We start from the raw sequence: 21,746 nt of genomic DNA, 5'->3' as shown, positions 1-21,746 counted from the left end.
TAGCTTGAAAAAAAATATATAGAAAGTCATATCTAAAAAATATCCATCTATCAAAAATGTCCAGAAATTATAGAACACTCTTGTACATGCATCACTACATTAAGTGACCTTTATATAGCTTGTAGATTTCTAATAGACGATTTCGATGATATACACTCTGCTAAGAGATTGTGTTACCTCGTCTACACATGTTTATCCTAGAGATAATGAAATAGTTTTGCACATGCATCACTACATTAAATAACACAAAGAAAACTTTTAAGATTCTAAAAGACTGTATAAATTGTGTACTCTCTATTAGAGTAGCATATTAACATGGCTGGACAAATATAACTCTCAAGGGTAAAAAAATAAAAAAAACACATATATTTTCATAGATATAAAGAGCTTTAAAATTGCACATTTTCTAGTTTACTAATGTTCCCCTTTGTCTAGCAAGGCCACTTCTGTACCTCAATGAACACTACCTTCTAATCTGTGGGTACAGGCCTCTTTCGGACCAAATCAGCCAATTGGATTTAAGCAGCTCTCATTCTATTGGCTGATTTATCATCCAATAGAATTAGAGCTGCTTAAATCCTATTGGCTTATTTGAACAGCTAATAGGATTTTAGCAGCTCTAATTCCTATTGGCTGATTCAATTTTTTCAGCCAATACGAATGCAAGGGATGCCATCTTGGATTGCATACCTTGCATTGAAGATTCAGTGTACGGCGGTGACCGTATGAAGAGGATGCTCCTTGCCGGATGACTTTAGGATGGACTCACTCCACGCCTCCGGGATCAAAATAGAAGATGCCGCCTGGATAATGATTGAAGACGCCGTCTGGATGAAGACATCTCGCCGTCTGGATCAGGACTTCAACTCCAGGATGAAGATCGTTCAAGCGGGACTTCAAAAGTTGTAAGTGGATCGTCAGGGTGTTAGTGTTAGGCTTTTTAAGGGTTTATTGGGTGGGATTCATTTTTTAGTTTAGGGTCTGGGTAGTGAAAGAGCTAAATGCCCTTTTAAGGGCAATGCCCGTACAAATGCCCTTTTCCGGGCAATGGGTAGCTTAGTTGTTTTTTTATTTTGTGGGTTTGGGGGGGTGGGGGGTTGTAATGTTAGTGGGTCTTTGTAATTTTTTTCACAAAAAGAGCTGATATCTTTAGGACAATATCCTACAAAAGGCCCTTTTAAGGGCCATTGGTAGTTTATTCTAGATTAGGTTTTTTTTATTTTGGGGTGTTTTTTTTATGGGTATTAGAATAGGAATATTTTTTTATTTGTGATAATTTGTTTGTTATTTTGTGTAATGTTTATTTTTAGGGGGTGTTTTTAGCAAAAGAGCTGTTTAACGTAGGGCAATGCCCTACAAAAGGCCATTTTGGTAGTTTGGGGTGGTGGAAGTTTGCATAATGTTACGGGGTGTTTGTATTGTTTTGGAGAAAAAGAGCTGTTTAACTCAGGGCAATGCCCTACAAAAGGCCCTTTTAAGGGCCCCCCAAAAGGCCCTTTTAAGGGCCCTTGGTAGTTTGGGGGGTGGGGGTTTGTATAGTGTTAGGGGTGTTTGTATTTTTTTTAGCAAAAGAGCTGTTTAACTTAGGGCAATGCCCTACAAAAGTCCCTTTTAAGGGCCCCCCAAAAGGCCCTTTTAAGGCTTTTTTTATTTTAGGGTGTTTTTTTCTTAAAAGGGTATTAGAATAGGAATAATCTTTAAAAAAAATTGATAATTTCTTGTTTATTTTTGTAATGGTAGTTTTTTTATTTTTGTAATGGTAGTTTTTTTATTTTTTGTAATGTTAGGTTTTAGTGTAAGGTAGGTAAGGTTTTATTTCACAGGTAAGTTTGTATTTATTTTAGCTAGGTAGTTAGTATATAGATAATAAGTAGATAATAAGTAGTAAATCACTAAACCTAGATTACAAGTTTTTCATAATGGCTCTTTGCAAATAGCGTATGCGTTATATTCGTTGCGCACACTTTTTTATTATTATTTTGACCCCCTTTCATTTGTGCACTTTCATCATTTGAAAGGGTGTGGCGGGAAGAAGGACTAGGGGAGAGCCAAGACAGGGGATCAGTGAGGAGATGTTAGGGATTATTAGGCAGCAAGTTAGGGAGGAGGTTAGGGAGGAGATTAGGGAAGAGGTTAGGCAGGAGGTTGGGACAGGGAGTGGGAGAAGAAGGGGGAGAGGAAGAGGGAGAAGAACTAGAGAGAAAGAGGGAGAGGAAGGGGGAGAGGTCAGGGTGGGTGGGCCAGTGATGTAGGTCAGGAGCGCAGACAGGGTGCAATACACTCCAGAGAACAGAGGTTCACATCACATGGGAAGCCCAGGCAGAGGGAGGAGAGGTATACCATGGAGGAGAAGGAGGTCCTTGTAGTGGCCTATATAGAGAGGACTAGGAGGCTGCAGGCACCGAAGGCCACCCCTTCAGTCAAGAAACAGTTGTGGCAGGAGATCAGGGATGCTGTCAATGCAGTGGGGGAATTCAGGAGGGATATAAAATCAATACATCCCCTCTACCGGGACTGCAAAAGTGAGCTCAAGAAGAAAATATCGAGGGACTAAAATGTCTACAGACGCTGTGAGGAAATGTTGCGTCCCAACATCTCCGAGGTGGCTCTAGTCAGAATTGAAGGAGGATTCGTTCCCGGGAACCTGCACTTCTCATGTGATGGTAAGCTCATTTAATAATCTCTTTACATCCACCTCATAACCCATTCACATGCAAAATAAATTAGGGATATGATTAACTCAATTACGTTTTTTTAAACATAATTACGTAAACGCATTCAGAATTACCTTGGGAAAGTTGGATTTGAAGAAAAGTCATCACATTAGTATCTAGTCTACAGATTAGGTGTGCATTTAAACATATTTAAGACGCACGCAAAAATACATTCATATTGACCATCTAGATATCCGAAAGATGGGTTTGCAAATATGTAAATCGTATCGATTGCTTATGGTTACAATTGAATTACAAAGGCAGCCTCATTAATATACGTTCAAATATAACATGTACATCTTTATTTGGAACTGTGCTAATGTCTCTTATTTTTTTAATTTCCAAATATACAGAGTCTGAGGCCGGTGATGAGGAAACACAGCACGAACATGCTCCTCCTTCACCCAGGCATGAGAGTGATGCAGAAGATGACAGGCCACCTCGGGGAGAACTGGAGGAGAACCCTGCAGAAGATATCTCTGCACCAGCCCCCCCCCCCCTGCAGAAGATATCCCTGCACCAGCCCACCTGCAGAAGATATCCCTGCAGCAGCAGCCCCCCATGCAGCAGCAGCCCATCATGCAGCAGCTCCCCCGGAGGAAAACATCCCCCCACAAAATCCCAGAGGTGGAGCTAATGAGGGGCTTCCTGGAGGGCACAACAGGCACACACACAGTTTATGACCAATGCAGTGAACACCCTGATAGAAGGACCAAAAAATATGTTGAATGTTCAAAATAACATATTACAGGTCCTCCGAGAGTTGGCAAGCAGACCATATCCGGAAATGGGAAGACCACAAGAGCCTGGACCATCAAGTTCTGGACCATCAACTCCTGGACCATCAGCTCCTGGACCATCAGCTCCTGTGCCTCCTCCATCTCCTACTGTGCCTGGTCAATCCCCAGTCACTCACAGTACTCCTCCTCCCCTTCTTCCACAACCATCTCCAATGAGGACACGTCGGAGGGGGGCATTTGGCCACCCCAGAGCCTTAGTCTCATGTGAAGAAGGGAAGGAGGAAGAAGTAATTAGGTTTAGATGTAATTGTTTTTAATTTAAAGTTAATGTGTAAAGGTTAGGTATGTGATGATGTTGTCTTCTTACACTTGTGGAGCACACTCTGTATTTAATAGGCTTCTATAGGACCGGATCCATGGAGGCACATTGTTTGCAGAGTATGTTTTACAAGTGTGTTGAGACAACATCATCACATGCTGTCCTTGTTGATGTGACGTCCAAACCTGTTCTCCTAATACAAAACAATGACCATTACAATTATACATGATAGAATATCACTGTGATGATGCAAACAACACAGCTTAAACAAGAACATATGCTAACATATACTAATTTGTATGGCTTATTGGTATATCTACATGTGCTTTTTAAATAAAGCAAATATTGGTATTTTATAATAAGCCTGTATGCCATATTTCTCTCAATGTGTTGACAACAATAAATACGTTAAATAAAGTGTATATTTTTCAAGCTAGCTTATATTGTTTTACTAAATATATTTCATTTAAAAGGTGCATGAAAGCAGAAAATTTGCTTATGTGATTTTGACAGAGCATAACATTTTAAACAACATTAATTTGGTGGCTGCATATATCTACCGATTGTCATTGCCTCACCCATGTGCTCACTTGAAAACTAGTAGTATATTGATGCTCCTTCAACACATTCTACCAAGAGACTGAAGCACATTTGAGAATAGAACATTATTGGAAACCTGGTTAAAATTGTATTTTCAACATAACTAATGAAATATACATTTAGGGTTTCATGTCCCTTTAAGAGTTACATTTGAAATTCATACTAACAGTACTATATTTGGAGAACAACAATGTGGAATCAATACATGACACGATATTGAACATTTACATTAAGAAGAAATATCAGGACATAACATCTATAAAAAGTATACATATCATATACTGTATATATCATGATATAGGTGAATGCATATTGAGAAATGACTTCAAATACAAATGTGCATGTTTAGGAATTTACAATGTAGACAATTAAACATAACATATTTATTATTTGTTGTTAATGTGAAAATATTGTTGACAAGCATGTTAAACAAGATGGAGTATATTCATTGATGAACATGCATGGATTAGCACTTGCCTCAAAATATATTCGGGATAAACAACACATTGCCTTCATTCATTTCTTCCACGAGAAAGCCATCAATAGATATTTGTTTGCTCTTTATCATCTATGTTTCAACAATGTACATGATTGACACAATCCATAAACATAACAATAGGTGTAGTAGGCGCTAAAGAGCTGAAGGATATACAGATAGGTATATACAACCTAAGGTGCAAAGGATTAGTAAACCAAAGATGACATAAAATCACAGTTTAATATTCTCTTTAAATTCACAGAAAAAATGTAAAACCTATGCCTCTGAATGGCTAAAACATAATGACCAAAAACACATTCACACTGATTCAATCAAATTCCCAATCTCTCAGACTTGTTAAACACGTAACACTCTCAGATATATACAACGACAATGATTGAATGTTATACAATCCATAAACATAGAAAATCATGGTTTCAAACTTGTGTTCTCAAACATGGTGCATCCAATATGGCGGAACAACGTAATCCAATCAAATGACGGATTTAACACCTTTGCATGTGACGTCTTACGCAACATAGAGCATCCAATATCGCAGAGCAACGTAATCCAATCAAATGATGGATTTAACACCTTTGCATGTGACTTCTTACGCAACATGGTGCATCCAATATCGCAGAGCAACGTAATCCAATCAAATGATGGATTTAACACCTTTGCATGTGACGTCTTACACAACATGGTGCATCCAATATCGCAGAGCAACGTAATCCAATCAAATGACAGATTTAACACCTTTGCATGAAAATAAAAAATGTATTTCTATTTCAAAAACTAGCATGTGCTATATTGTTAACTAGCAAGCGTGTTTGTTTTATGTAATGCACAGCTTCATATAATGTAACACTAGATAACATAATACTGTGATATGTGAAATATAATCCATTGTTGGTAAAAAAATATATATTTAATTAGAATAAGAAGATTAGGAAATATTTAGGAAGCAGCAGGGTTTAACATAGGAATAATGCTACTATATATATCACGAAAATGTTTATTGTTTATACAATAAATATAGCAATATATTGTTTGATAATTAAATATAATAAAAAATAAGAGATTAATCATCTAAAATGTGTGCATTACACACATTGATTTCTTATGTTTTACTACTACAATAAGATGTAAGGAAACTTGGAATATATGTGCTGCCAACATTCAGATAATAGTCTGTTTTAAATATATTATATGTCTATGTTGATTTCCAGGGCAAAAATATTAAAATGTACATTATGAATGCATATCCATAAATTAAGAATTGTGGTCAGCATCACTTAAGGATTATCAACATAAAAGTACTTTTATTACAAATGACATTAATAAATAAATAAGAAATATAACATTTTAATTACATTTTTGTTTTATTATAATAAATATGATTTATGAAGGTCATACAACATAAATAAATAGGATAATAGGACAAATAAGTCAGAATATTAACACAGCCCATTTGGAGCCATCTGACAAGGTAACATAGTGCATCACAGTCCTTGGAGGGAGTTGACAAGGGTAAACAAAGGCCAGCATAGCCCCTTTGGAGCCATCTGACAAGGTGACATAGTGCATCACAGTCCTTTCAGGGAGTTGACAAGGGTAAACTGTTGAGTCATAGGCACAGGGAAAAATATTGAATTTCTTATCATTATAGGCACAGGGAAAAATATTACATTCCTGATAACAGAAACACCATGTTTTTTTTTTTAAATTGCAAAATATGCTATAAAAGTCTATTCAATGGGTAAAAACCAAGTGGAGCCCCATTGTCTAGAAACTATTGTGAATAAACTTACAAACATCACTCATATGTTAATGAGATACCTACTATTCTAAATGACACTCCCTAATATGAACTGTAGTAACCTTTATAAGAAATTAAAGGTTAGAATGATGTATAAAAGAATTGGCACATAAAATTGTGATAAATAATGTCCCACATATATAAATGTATAGAGAAAATAAATGTGTAAGAAAGGACATGTAAAAATGACCAGTATTGCATTATGTGTGTATAAGGATCATATATTTTAAAATAACTACTTAAAAAATCTGATAACTATACATGTAGATAAGTTAAATATGGAATTAAGTACATGAAATAACCAGTATGATATGAATATGTATAAACCTTATGTATAAATAAGTATCTATTTCATAAGGATTTAAATTTTAATCTGATACAGTTTAGTTAAACAAAAATATTAAATGAATATATGGAAATTGATATATATATATATATATATATATATATATATATATATATATATATATATATATATATATCTATGTTAAAGCCTATGTATACCATGTGCACGAATAATAAGCCATAAAAACATGGATACTTATTTACGTAAATTTGGTAAATTTATGAAGTCTAGCTCACAGATTATATAAATGAATATGTATATATATGTATGTGTATGTATATATGTATATGTATATATATATATATATATATATATATATATATATATATATATATATATATATATATATATAGGCTGACCATATTGCCGCTTTAAAAAGGGACACATATGAAAAATACATATGTCAGGGTTCTTATAACAGAACATTATTTAAAGCATTTCTTTAAACAGCCCTGACATATGTATTTTTCATATATGTCCCTTTTTTAAGCGGCAATATGGTCAGCCTATATATATATATATATGTATGAAGATATGTGAATTTATATATATACAGTATATATTGATATATATATATATATATATATATATATATATATATATATATATATATATATATATAAATATCCTAAGGATGATAAATATAATAAAATTACATATGTTCACTTTTATAGCACAACTCACCATCACCATCTTGTGGTGAATTAGTGAAAGTACAAGCAGCTATACTTAGCATTGAGTGAATTATTCCCAGGAGCTAATTAGCATTCATCCAATCAAAGCACCACAGATCCTCACACATCTGTGAATGGCTGTTAGAGGTTGGGGCGGAGTTGTAGTTCAGGATAAATTGGGTCACTGAGCACTCACAAGAAACGCTAGGTCGCATGAAAGCGAGGGCGAAGTGATGTCCAATTTTCCCCTGAAATAGAACTTTGGAATCCTGGTTACCCATCTCATATCTTTTATATCCTTGGAAACTTTTTGCCTTTTTTTCTTGTGGATTAGAATATTTTGTGAAACTGGATGCAGAGGAAGCGCAGAGTGATTATTGATAATCCAGGGCTTAGAGGAGCAAACATTTGGGGAAGTATAAAAAGTTTATAATAATATTTAAACAGTTGTGGTATTTAAGGTCCTTATTTAAGATTTGTATTCAATGATTATAGGCCCAAATTGTATATATACTTATCCCTAGTGTCTAATTTATATTGTCCAGGAATCTAATTCACCTATAAATACAAGAAATTTTGTTATAAATAGTGTCCATTCAATTCAGTCTATTGTAAGAAAAACCCTGGTTTTATGTTGAAGTATATTTTATTTATTTATTTATTTATTTATTTATTTTTAAATAGTTTTTATTGAAGTCATAAACAAATATAACAATAATGAAACGTCCAACAATAGTAACAAAGGAGAATAGTACAATACTAATACCATGATCTTGCCAGATAAACAATACTAGATATGCCCACATTGTATAGATTCAAGAATATAAAGAGTAATACTCTATGGTGAGTGGTAAAAGAATGGAGAAGCTATAGCTGGTTAGCGTTATGAAGGAGCATGGAGGTTTACTAGGCAATAAATCTAAACAGAAGGGGCGTATAAATCCCGTTTATTAAAGGTATTAGTAAAAATTTTGGACTATCCAGATTGAGACCTCAGTTTTTATTGTTTTATATGGTATGTAGACTAGAAGTGACCCAACCTTGTGATGGATAAATACACCATAAGTTATTAGTTTAGAAAATATAAACAAGGAAGGGTTGATTTTATGGGGGTAGAGGGAGGGGGGAAATAGAGTATATTCTCCACATTATCGTGAAAAGCGTTTGTAGCATAATATAAACTAGTAAAGTAAGATAAACATGGATTGGCTTGTGTTTGGCCACTTATGGGCCAATTTAGCGGGGAGGGGGATAAGGGGACGCAGAGGGCAAGAGCCGCTCAAAGTGGAGTGGGGAGGGGAATGGGGGGGCGGAGCCAAATAGGGCATGAGAGCAGGTATGGAAAGCCTTATTGGATGGATATAAGGGTGGACTGCACAGGGAGGGCTTGTTATTTACATGACTACTGGGATGGGCATAGCTCCATCAAAGCGGAGTAATTATCTAAATATAAAGTTATGCCTATATAAAGAGAAAGTTATGACAAATGTGTAGAATATGCAACCAGAACAAAACCAGAGCTCAATTATGGGAGGTAAGGGGCCTCACTAATCACTCTATAGTATTATGTGGAGAGGGGGGCTGTAAAATGTTCGGGATATAGGGAATCTCCGGATGAGCCCCTCTCCTAGGGAAGTGTCATCTATAGACGAAGCTGGAAAAAGGAGTGGGGGTATGACCCGCCGGCAATAAACTCCGGCGGGAAAGGGAGGAGAGAGGCTTATCATGGACGAAGTATGAGAGGGGGGGAAATGGAGGAGGGGATGAAGGGCGGAGCCGGTCGGGATGTCAATCTTGAATTAACTATGATCGGGACCCTAAGTGAGCGTTAGTTTGAATTGCCAAGTAGATAGAGTATAAATTGGAGTACTCAATTAAAGGGATATAGTGGCGAACTTTCATTAGTCTCGTTATGACCTGTAGGTAGAGCTTAAAATACCAGGATGGATCTTAGTACATGAAGTATGACTACTAGAGTAAAATTAAACACCCAATACAACGATGTCATGACTAACAGTAGGGGTTGACTTTCTATAGATAAAACGGAAAGGGGTGACTCCCATCAATATTAAGAGGGGTGGGGGACATTAGTATATATGAAACATAAGAGATTTCTAGAGGAGCTCCACCCCTAGGGGATTACCAACTATAGGCAGTGTGGGAAAAAGGCATAGGGGTATGACCCGCAGGCAATCAGTACCGGCGGGAAAGGGAGGGGAGGAGCCCAACTGAGACAGATAATTTTACATAAATATAGAACTCAACATAAGCAATGTCATATCCTAGAGACATAGATACAATAAAGCATAAACATAAGGTATTTCCATGTACAATTATAAGAGCAAAGAGTATTAAATACATTAAATGGACCCCCTAGCGCCCAAACATACACATATCTCTGTGGGCGAATGAGAAAGCAAACTATATCTGTATCTTAGCTAGCTGGAGTAAAAAAAATTTAAATAAACATTAACTTTTGAGAATAATTCTTGGGGGCTTTGTACTAGTAATACCAGGGGGGGGGTGCATAGGGCTAGATAAATATAAATTGACGATCCTATAGTAGTCTAAAACTCTCTCACCGAGATTGTCCTGTCAGAGTAAAATGGTTATTGAAGTATATTCAATTTACCCCCTTTGCGGAAATAAAGTGTGTAGTGATATTTAGAGAAACATTCAATATACTTAGTTAAACAAAGCCCCAGTACAATAACTAGACACCAGCGAGCTGTTTATCTAAAAGGGGTTTGTATTAAAATCCTGCTTTGCTAGTGTATCCAAAATCAAAACCACTTTAATTAGCTCCCTTTTTGAGATATTATTATAACAACTAACAATTATTGTTGGAAGAAATATAGTCTCTGTGTAGCTGGGGAGTCTTGATATGAGCATAACCCATCCGTATATATCTTTGGGTATCTGGATTAACTATGTAAAGTTTAGTCAGCAGAGGAGCAAATAGATACGATAACATAAGAAAATCAAACATAAGCTAGAGCTACAGTTAGCCTATACTTAAACTTGACCTGTAGTACAATAGAAACATTACACACAAATGCATAAGACATGTATTCTGCGATAGTAGTCTGTATCTGCGTCATGCTGGAGGGGCAGGCAATATAAAGACATTCAACAGACAACAGTGTCTAACTATAAAATAATATATTTGACTAAAAATACATGTGATATCAGAGTTAAAACAAAATGTGTGGAATGTCCCTAGCATATCTAACTGAGAGTTAAGCCATACATAGAATAGATATATGACTCCAATATAGGCTTGTTAATAAGATCGGATATTGTAGGGAATATATGTAGAGAGTGTGCGGATAGACCTTCTGTGTGCTTATTGTTAGTAGTTAGCTAGATATGCTGTACTCGTATAGTTGCCCTTTCTAAGTGAGATATTCAGGGATATTTCAGAATAGCCAAACATCACAACCGGAGCTTAGGGAACATCACATAAGGCAGTACAAGCACGACATCATTAACGCCATATTGTGGGGATATGGTAACCAGAAAGTCAACAAAAGGTATGTAAAGTTTTTCCTCACATTCAAGCAGTGTAGTACAATTGAACTTAAATATATATACTTGAGATAGGGATCAACCGGAGCTAGCAAAGGTATTCATCGGGTTTGGTTTATCCTAAGCTATTAGCTCCTATCTACGTGTCCCATATCCCACATGGACAGAGTTCACTGTTCTACCCCCCACCAGGATCAAAAGGTCTGCTCAACCGGCTAATGCAACACATGGTATGTATCCCTTGCGATCCGGATAATGACAAGTTCCGAATACTCAGCGCTGGCAAGGGGAAACACTGACCATCCAGATCGCTACTCCCTGGGGTAAGTCTTTCAAAGTATATGGAGCAGCTGTAGCCCCGCAAGGTCTCGTAATGTCTGGAGAGCTCCAAGGTAAGTGATCTCACCTCACACTGTGCTACGCCATCCATAATCAAGCTGAAGGTTGACGGTATAGGTTCCTTCCAATTCCCAATCGCAGGCGGTATGTGCCCATGGAACTCCCTCAGCTTTACCAAGTGTTTAACTTTCTGCCCCATCACTCCGGACACTTCTTCTGGTATAGGGTCATAGGAGCATATAATAGGTCTCGCAGGGACACTATGTGCTTCTGTAAAAAATTCAATCATAGTCTCGCCTGACATATCTCCTCGCATACCAGGTTGTTCTATGCGTGCTGAGACATCTGGATCGCTCGGTCCGTCTTGAAGCAGGATCACCTGTTTTCCCATAATAGCTCTTAAGCTACTTGATATATCATCGTAGCCCCTTGACATTCGCAGGGCGAGCTCCCAAAGGGCCTCACGGATAGACAATGAACCGTCCTCCATATTTGACGACATTGCTGAGGTAGGCCATAGAGGCCTGGGATTTTCCTAGTTGGCAAAAGGAGAATCGGGCTTGAAAAGGAAATAAAAAAAAGTCCACAAATAACGCCAAGGTAGCCCTGCTTGTTCTGAGTTAAATTTGGGGCAAGTTGTAGGGGATTGATCCAATTTGCTGTTGTATTAAATAGATTTCTGCAGGAGCTCTCTCAAACACGTCCATTCAGCTTGGCTATTGGCTCCGCCCCCCAGTATATTTTATTTTAATAGTTTTATGTTCCCTAAGGTTGAGACTTACTAAGGCATTAGAGACGTTTTTATGCGTTTCTTTGGTGATAGACATTCTGAATCTGACCTATTGCATTGTATTTTTAAGTTACTAAAAGCTAAGATTATATTTAAATAACTGTTAGTAACACATGTTGCATAGTTGGTTCATGCTGGTTTATTTTATTTTGTTATAGACTTCACTGTTATATTTGTACCCATAGGATCAAAACTAAGCAAAATAGTAGATTTTATTTCATCTTGTGTCAGAGATTTTGTTTTGTGTATAATTAAGTTGTATATCGCTTGTTAGTAGCTTGTTTAATGTTTTAAAAATCTGTATATATTTTTCCAAACTGAATCCTCTTTACTCCACAAACCTAATTCACTGTGTTTAAAAATATATCAACTGATTAGAACTACTGAAAAATAATACAAATATATGGAGATTACCGATGAGACAATAGTAAATTATTTTGTAACCTATATATATATATATATATATATATATATATATATATATATATATATATATATATATATATATATATATATATATATATACTAACACGTTGGAGGGCAAAATAGTCATAATTAATATTGTAATCTAAAATATACAACACCTTGGAGGCACGGCTGATGATCAGTGATATTTTTCACAGCAATATTATTTTGTGTAGTAAATTTGGATTTTTAATAAAAAAATTATATTGTACAGTGATTTCTAAAAAATAAACAAGCATTTTTATCTTATTAAATACCATGCTAAAAAACTATGTCTTCAACACAAAGTGACTCTAGTGTTCCTGTACATGATGAATGTGTGCCCTCCCCAAGATCCTCTGTTCATGATATGGCTCAGACAGGAACTCTCAAATTCGAAGCCATGAGCCACCTCATGAACAGGCTTGATATTGTCCATGTATATTAAGGGGTGTAAAGCTAAAGCTAAAGGTTTAGTTAAAGATATGTGGGTTGAAGATGGTGAATTATACCAAGTTTTACTGAAGCTTAATAAATGCACGGAATTAAGAGGACGTGACGAAATAATTTTCAAAACTTGGCCAATCCTAATGTATCTAAGCTGTGAGATGTCTAGCCAAATGGCAGGACAAGACAGACAATTAGGACAGCTAAGGGGTGAAAATTATTCATTGCGAGAATATGAAGAAGCCTTTATTAATAGAAAGGTAGAGATTCTAGAAGCTAACAAAAAGATTTCTGTCTTAAATGAATATAATCAAATATTAATGGCTAAATTTAAAGCTTTAGAAGAAGATTATGAAAAATGCCAGAATGAAAATAAAACTTTAAAAGCTAGATATCATGGGGCTGAAAAAGACTATGAACATGAAATAAATGAATTAAAGAGACAAATCAGCAGCAATAAGGAGCCTTTGAATAATAACACTAGTGCAGACATTATTAACTAAATTAAGGACTGGGTCAGAAATGAGTTTCAAAATATAAGGCAGGAGGATAAACAAAAGTCCCCAAATTATGGCCGTAATTCAGACCCAGAGATAACTTTTCACCTTAGGCAATAACCTAACTCTGAAGGACAAGATAATTATTATACCTCAGAGGAAGAGGTCAGTTACTATAGCGGGTCAGAAGGGGGGGCTAGCTTCTCAGACAGCCCACATCAAAATGCACGGCTGAAATTTCAGCATAGTAAAGATAGGACAGATAAAGGGCACTGTAACCCAAACAATAAGATCCCAATGAAATCTGGCAATGTACTTAATAAAGTGTATGACACCCCTACGATAATCAAGTTCCTAAGTAAAGCAGTACACCCATTTTCCAAAAGGGGGACCACTTCCATAATTAATCATTTAGAGGCTTATGAAAATGCCTTAGCTAGATTAAATATAAATGATGGGCAATCTAAAATTTAATTTCTGGCATGGGTATTTGAGGTTAAGAATCATAAATACTTTGCTTCACTAAAATATATGAATGTCAAATTTTGGAGTGAAATAAAACAACGGTGTAAAAGAGAATTTGTCCCATATCATACAGCATCTGCGGCTAAGGCAGCAATATACAATTTGAAATGTGGTGCCAATCAGAGCCCAATTGAATTCCTTTCTACACTGAAAAGAGCTTACAGTATGGCCGAAAATTATCCCAAATTTAAGAGCTCAGAATTTGTTAACTTAATTTATGAAGCCCTACCCCCTCATATCAAAGTAAATTTGCCTAGAGACTTTGATGAAAACTGTTCATTAGATTGGCTGATCAGGGCAAGTACAAAATTATATGCCATACAGCAAACCACTGACCATTGGGATAAAAAAGAGAAAAAGCCCAACCCTAAAGTAGTGGCCAAAACTAGGGTGTCACCTAGCCCCCTAAATTTAGAATCCAAATAGAAGACGTATGTAGAAGTGGCCAGAGAAAACAGGCCTAAACCACAAGGTTTTGAATCTGCCCCTTCCCCATCAAGGGCTGAGGCACAGAGGGAATATACCCAAGAGGGGGGGCATGACCAGAGAAATAGGTATCCCCAAAGAGAAGAATACCCACAAGGTAATAGGTATCCCCGTAGAGGTAGATACAATAAGTGGCGCAGATATTCTCAGGGTAACCAGTTGCCCCAGTTAAATAGTAAGCCCCAAGAAAGTAACGTGAGACAAGCTGAACCCCAGGGGCAACCATGCCAGGATAGAAACAGCGGCCCTGATTCTGAGGGGACCCAATGGTCCAGGAATCACTACTATGGGGCATCAAGAGATAGGCCCAGGGGTAGAGGTAACTTGTACAATCAAATAGATCAGCTTAGCACCCAGCTAAATCCGTTGAGCGAACAATTCGCTACTATGAGTCAAGCGCTTATGGCTCAGCAACCGAATAATACTTTTTTAGGGATACAGCCAGTGGATAACAGTGGGCAACAGGCACAGTCATAAATATTCAGATATTATCTGAGGGGAGAGAAATACCAAATGAGATAATGAATATTGAAAATGATACTAATCAAATTCTCTTCCTACAGCCCAGCAACGAAAGGCCTGAATATCATGACAGGTGTCCCCAGTCTGGAAGTTTTAATGACTCTTCTATTTTTCAGTTGTCTCTAAGCATTATTCCAACAGATGAGCATGCAGAACAATCCCTACAGGGGGAAGTATCCCCTAACTGCAGTGCAGTATACAGGAAGCCCGTTACCCCTATTATAGAGGAGGCGGTCAATAAGGATTGTGCCATGTCAGGTGATGTAATGAATCCAAGTAAACCGTGGCAAAGTCCACCAATGTTTAAACATGAAAACTTTATGTGTGAAATGGTAGAAACTGCAGGGAGATATTATGTATCAACTGAGATCCAGGATTCTGTTACTAACCCTATCATGGGATTAATTGATACTGGATCTCAGGCAACTATTCTATCCCACAGGTATTACACACAGCTAGATGAGCTAACACCCCACAAGCCTAAACTAAGGGAATTTGATGGTTCACTAATAGGTGTTGGGGGTTATCCCCTCAAAGTTTGGGGTATGGCATAGTTAAAGCTAAATCTAGGGAACAAGGTCATAAGACACCCTGTCATTATAGGGGATCTGCCAACTGATCGTTTAATCATTAGTATTGATCTCCTGATGCAATTAAGCACCGTAATTGATTGCATAAATAATATAATTTGGTCACAAGTAAAAAGACCTATTAATTATGAGCGATCCATTATGTCTCACACCAGACATAACTGTCACATGGCGGAAGAGAAGCCAGATGCTGTGGAGATTCATTTCAGAAGTAACTATGCTGCAGATAGATGATCAGGCTTCCCTAAGTGGCTCTGATGATCATACTTTTAAAATTCCGCCTGTAAAAATAGACAATATTTCCTTGGATGTATTAACAAAATCTCTCCACACGGACCCTAACTTCCCTAAAGGGGAGAACATTCGCAATTCCTCGCAGAAATTGCGAAAGTTAAAGAGGATCTATTTACCCCTAGGCAAGTAAATGACCTTGGGAAAACCAAGTATGCCAAATTGAGCTTAAAACAGGAAGCTAGCTATATAAGCGAAGGCTTATTAGCATAGATAGCTGAACCTCAGGTGATTAAATATCTTTCTCCCCAAGACCACTGTGTCCACGGCCTGGATGACAGGTCTGAAAGCTATAATATCACAGCTAAATGTTTATTATCTATCTCTATAGGTAATAAATCAACAAAGCACCTGTTTTTAGTTTTAAATACTCCCCATATTCAAATATACATTGGCAATGATCTCTTACATAGATATGCCATACATATAGATTTGATTAACTCTTGCCTCTGGAGCAGGTTAAAGGGGGGCTCTGAAGTATTCCAGGATGAAAATGCAGCCCTGAAATCTAATCAGCACTTGCCATATGCGGTGAATATACAGGTAAAAAGGGGTCAGAAATTAAAAATGTCTGAAACGCTAATATGCATCTCCCATAGAGTGCAAAATCTGGGTATAACAATGACCCATACTCCCATGGTAAATATTGGAAATATTCCAATACATGTTATTGTGCATAACATGACCCCACAGGATATCACCTTATCCAAGGGAACTACCATAGGATATGCGCTGGAATCAAGTTATTACACTGTTGGATTCCAGAATAATATAATTGGGCTAATACCTGAAGGTTATTTAACTAAAGAACAATTAATAGAACAATCATTTGCATCTATGCCAGAGGGACTATTTACAATTCAGTCTATTTATCCCTTCAGCTCAGAGGAAGGCATCTGTAAAATTGAAGAAGCATCTCTAGTATTTGATCAGCCGATCAAAGATCAAGAATACCCCAATACCCAGAATCATGGGGGCAATGTAAATTATAATCAAGGGGACCTCACCTCTAAGTTAGAAAAAGCCTATGAAATAGGACAGCCAGAAATCTTTCCAGGATTTCAACAAATAGTCGAAGAGCAAATATATTTAGCTAATGGCTGTTCCAGTGATGATAAACGCCGACAGCTACGAGAACTCCTGATGGAGTACAAGGATATTTTTGCTAGGGTTTCTTACGACTTGCACATTACAAGAATCCAAACAGATCCCAATGCACCACCTATCTTTGTTAAACAATACAGACTTCCTTTAGCCTCATATGATTCTCTTGCAGAAATCATAAGGAACCTGGAAGAAAGGGGTATAATTCGACAGGTGCACAGCTATTATAATAATCCTATTCTAGGTGTCCTTAAGCCCAATGGACAATGGCATTTGTGTGCTGATTTAAGACAGCTTAACAAGCGAGTATACATGTCTGGCTGGCCTGTGCCATATATTGACCATTGCCTAGCGCATATGCAGGGATCTAAAATATTCACTGCCATTGATTGTGCACAAGGATATTGGACCATAAAGGTACATGAAGAGGACCAGTATAAGCTTGCATTCTCATTCCAAAAGGTCCAGTATGCATTCCAAAGGCTCCCGTTTGGATACAAAAAATTCTGGACATGAATTTGCTTTATTCATGCATAAGGCCATGCCTGATGCACTAGAAAGGGGGACTTTATCTTATGTTTATGATGTGTTAATCAAAAGCACAGACTTTGAAAGACATCACAGAGCTTAAACATGTCCTCAGCCAACTTAAAAGGGCAGGTGTCAAGCTATCCCTACAAAAAGCCCAATGGTGCCGTAACCGTGTGAACTTCTTGGGACATGAAGCTACTTCTGAAGGGTTAAATCCTCAGAAGAAAAAGGTGGAAACTATAACGAATTCTAAAAACCAAACTAACTTAAAGGAACTAAGATCATTCCTGGGTATGACAAATTATTCTCGCAAATTTATTGATAATTATGCAGAATTAGCTAAACCACTGCTACATCTCCTAAAGAAGGATGTGAAATGGCACTGGAGTGAGGCTCAAGAGACAGCCATAAGAGAGCTGAAGAGAAAACTCACTCAAGCACCTTGCTTAGCTTACCCTGAAGGCGGTAAACCTTTCTACTTAGAAACAGGTTGCACAGATGTAAGCATGAGTGCGGTCTTATACCAAAAGCATGATAATTTAAGCAAAATCATTGCTTATGCAAGTAAAACTCTATCCCCAGTAGAATTTTTTTTAGTGATTGCGAAAAATCCCTTTTATCTCCTGTATGGGCTCTACAAAATTTCTGCAGCTATATACAGGGCGAGAAAATTATTGTAGAAACAGCCCACCAGCCTTTGCTATATCTGCAAAGTGAGAGATTAAGAGATGGAAATCTGACCAATATCCGCATATCAGCTTGGACTCTCTCTTAACAAGGCCGGCCTTTAGAAATTCGCTATAAACAAAACAAAAGGAATCCAGTCGCACAGGGGCTTGCTGAACTCCATGACTGTACTGCTAAGTATCACGGGGAAGAATTATTTGAAGATGATTTCCTGGAGGAACAATTGCTTTCCCCATATAAAATGTATAATGAGGACCAGTGTCAAACATTACCTTGGGTATATGTTGATGGTTGTTCTTACCATGCCACTATTGAAAATTAGCGCAGATTAGTCGCTGTCATTGGTATAACTTGGGCAAATGGATTCCCAAATATTTCTGCAGGGTTCAACATTGGACCAAGATCCAGTCAAGTTGTAGACCTAACTGCTGTTCTAAAAAACATTGAAATGGCTATTGAACAAGGTATTCAGGAATTTGTGATCATTACTGACTCAAATTATGCAGCTATATACAGGGCGAGAAAATTATTGTAGAAACAGCCCACCAGCCTTTGCTATATCTGCAAAGTGAGAGATTAAGAGATGGAAACCTGACCAATATCCGCATATCAGCTTGGACTCTCTCTTAACAAGGCCGGCCTTTAGAAATTCGCTATAAACAAAACAAAAGGAATCCAGTCGCACAGGGGCTTGCTGAACTCCATGACTGTACTGCTAAATATCACAGGGAAGAATTATTTGAAGATGATTTCCTGGAGGAACAATTGCTTTCCCCATATAAAATGTATAATGAGGACCAGTGTCAAACATTACCTTGGGTATATGTTGATGGTTGTTCTTACCATGCCACTATTGAAAATGAGCGCAGATTAGTCGCTGTCATTGGTATAACTTGGGCAAATGGATTCCCAAATATTTCTGCAGGGTTCAACATTGGACCAAGATCCAGTCAAGTTGTAGACCTAACTGCTGTTCTAAAAAACATTGAAATGGCTATTGAACAAGGTATTCAGGAATTTGTGATCATTACTGACTCAAATTATGTGCCTGACAGTTTTGTTGAATAGTTTTGTTGAATACCTACCAGCTTGCATGCAGAAAAACTTACAACAAACCAGGTAAACATGGCAAGTTGTTCTGCGAGATTGATAATTTAGTGGTGTCCAATGATTTAACTATACACTGGAAAAAGACCAAGGGTCATTCCAGATTTCAAGGTCCTGATAAGGAAGGAAATGATCTTGCGGATTATTTAGCCAAACAAGGAGCCATAACAGGAGAACTCCTTAATATCGACCATTTAATGGGGCAATTCAGGTAGAAGACATTACCAGAAATCATGCTAAAAAACAGGATGAGCCTAACCTGGTACAATGGAGTCAGGATTCTCCTAGTGATGATCTGATCACTAGTCAAAAAGAAGACCCCATTGTAGGCATCTTTTATAAACACATAGAAGATCCTGAAAACAACCCCATCTCAAAAGATGATTGTATTGGCAAGGAAGATCTTAGAATCTTAATGAAGTCCAGATCACAATCAAGTTACAGGATGGTTTGTTAATTAGAAACTCCAAAACTGGCATCTAGCAATGGGTGGTACCTACCCATTTCAGGGGTCTCATGCTTCAACATGCCCACGATGCTCCTACATCTGGTCATCGTGGCGCCAAATTAACGTATGAAATATTGCGTGACTATGCCTTTTGGCCACACATGTTGAAGGATGTTCAAACTTGCTGTCAAGGTTGTTTAATATGTCAACAGTTCCAACCCACTGCGCCAATGCATAGAGGGCCATTGAAGAAAAGGGGGATGGTAAGGCCATGGTCAGATATACAAATTGATTTTATTGGTCCAGTAATTAGATCATCAAGAGGCAACAGATACATGCTGACAGTAACATGCCTATTCACTAAATGGGTAGAGTGCATCAGTGCACCTAACAATAGTGCTGAAACATGCGCAGCATTGCTTATCAACCACGTGTTTTCCAGATTTGGTATACCCCAGCGAATCGAATCCCATCGGGGGACCCACTTCATTAGCTAACTGATGACCAAAATGTGGAAAATACTAGGGGTTAAAAGAATGCTCCATATTGCATATAGAGCTGCCTCAAGTGGTGGTGTAGAGCGTTGCAACCAGTCTATTGTGAAAATCCTCAAAAAGTTTGTGAGTGAAACAGGTAAAGAATGGGATGTAAAATTGCCTCTAGTTCTGATGGCATTCAGAGCAACTCCAAGTAGTGCTACTAAAATGTCACCTTTTGAACTGATGACTGGTAGAAGAATGGTTCTACCTCAGCATTTACTGTATCACACCTCAGACCAGAATTTAATAAATTCTGCCATTACACATCAGTATGTAGAGAACCTGAGGAAGCATCTGCAATATGCTTTTGCATTTGCTCAAAGTAACATAGAGAAGTCCGCAACTGCCGCTAAAACTTATTATAATCTTAAAACTTCCAAAAAGGAATATGAAATTAATGATAAAGTTTATCTTTATAACTTTGGAAGAGATGAGGTTATGGAGAAGAAATTTCTTCCATTATGGAAGGGTCCTTTTGTCAATACAGACAAAATATCTCCAGTGGCCTATAAAATAAGGATCCCCAAAAATGATAGTTTTATGGATAAGTGGGTCCACATTAATCAGTTGCGAGCGTGCCATCCTAGGTCCAATTACAAATCATAGAAGAGGGATTAAATTATATACCTGCACCACAGTAGTGAAGGGTAAAAGACCGGGTAGAAAAAAAGTAGCTCAGTGGGTCAAGGATTTAAATGCTTGATGATATGTTTAAAGGATGAATTCCAGATACTCGTCTCAGTTATCTCTTCCTAGTAAAAACATGATCCAATCCAGACCTGATGATGATGAGAATGATGGCATCAGAGGAGGAACAGACGTTGTGAGCCCAAATTGAACGACTACCTTGTGAGTGCAGAAGAGGACTACACTTCAATCCAGAGGTCTACAGAAAGACAGCCAGATGACAGCAGGACCCCATCAGATGACAGCAGGACCCCATCAGATGACAGCAGAATCCCATGAGATGACAGCAGGAACCCATCAGATGACAGCAGGAACCCATGAAATGACGACAGGATCCCACGAGATAACACCAGAGGTCCTGCCAGTGACCAAACCCCAGGAGGAAGGGGATACCACCCCTAAAGGGTCCACAGGACTGAAGACTTACCAATGCCACAATGTTTTAAGGCATTCTGATAAACCCCAAGAGAAAGTCAACATGCTTCCAAAGGACA

Source organism: Bombina bombina, chromosome 2 (assembly GCF_027579735.1).
Source record: "Bombina bombina isolate aBomBom1 chromosome 2, aBomBom1.pri, whole genome shotgun sequence".
Taxonomy (NCBI): Eukaryota; Metazoa; Chordata; class Amphibia; order Anura; family Bombinatoridae; genus Bombina; species Bombina bombina.
Note: the sequence above shows the minus strand (reverse complement) of the source record.